Source organism: Eubalaena glacialis, chromosome 7 (assembly GCF_028564815.1).
Source record: "Eubalaena glacialis isolate mEubGla1 chromosome 7, mEubGla1.1.hap2.+ XY, whole genome shotgun sequence".
In the NCBI taxonomy this organism is placed as follows: Eukaryota; Metazoa; Chordata; class Mammalia; order Artiodactyla; family Balaenidae; genus Eubalaena; species Eubalaena glacialis.
The window spans coordinates 97,383,865-97,385,168 of NC_083722.1; positions in this window are offsets into that span (position 1 = coordinate 97,383,865).

Below are 1,304 nucleotides of genomic sequence, written 5' to 3' on the forward strand. Positions count from 1 at the left end.
GAGCCAAGAGAGGGTTTCAAAGCAGCAGCAGAAGGTATCTTCAGCAAACATCCATTCTGGCTGAAGGATGCCTTCTGGTTTCAGGTTCCAGTCTTCCTAGAAGCTGAGGCAGTGGAGCTGTAAGTTTCTTGGGACAGGAAAGCCTAGATTGGTTGCCTGCCCTTAAATATGTATTAAAAATATGAACTTATCCTTGGAGGTAAGAGCTATGAGGTGTTTCTTGGATGTGGAAGTTTAAGTCACTGCCTCCATTTTGTATTCCTTTTAAAAAAAACTTCCTTTAGTTCGCTAAAATACTCTCTTGCTCTCAATACTGTTTTCCTTTCTTGGTTAATCATTTGCCTGTCTTCCTCCCTCTCTTCCTTCCTCCCTCCGTCTCTCCCTCCCTTTCTTCCTTTTTCCTTACCTATCTTTCTCTTCTTTCCTTCACTTCTTTCTTAAAATGTAGCTGCCTGGGGTAAAGATTTTTGTGTATATGCTGACTTAATGGCTGTCCCTAGTAAGCCATGGGTTTACTATTGGGCTATTTCCTAATTTATATGCAGTGCCAGAGGCTCAGAAGTACGTTATTGTTATTTTCCTTTTAATAAAAACCCATATTTAAGAACTGACACTTCATCTTCTTGTTTCAGGTATTATACCTTGGTATTTTATATATCTTTGGGTAGTTGATTTAAAAAGACGCAACTAGCCTTGCCTGTTGAGTTTTCCATTGTACCCTAGCACCTAGAACAATGACTGATAAATAGTAGGTGCTCAATAAACATTTGTTTTTAAAATAATGATCCAGATGTCAAGCAAACTCATCATAGACAAAAGAAGAACAGTATGTTTCAGTATTCTGTTGGTTTGGTCAGGATGGAGTTCTGAGTCTTTTGCTCAGCAGATGTTTATCCAGAAGGTGGTAAACTCCGGAGATCAACTTGGCTTTGTGTCTCCTTGACCTTGGAAATGTTTTCCTACAGACACAGTATTTTCCCTGTCGGAATTTTATTCAATATTCTATCTTTGTTTCTACTTTAGAAGACATGCCACGTGAATAATGATGCCTCAGGCGAAGAAATTACTCCAGCAGTTCAATTTAAACTCAGGACAAATCCTGCCCTCACTTGCATTTGCAATTTGCAATGCAGTCAGTAAGAACTATGCCCACACATGAACTGACAGAATTGGGGCTTCAAGGTTAGCAATTATTAAAATTAAAAGTTCATTTATTCCTTTTCAAAATATTTTATTCAGTTGCTTCTGAAGCTGAATCCTGAGTTGCCTTCCCCTTGCTGCTCACTATAGCGGCATCCAGCTCT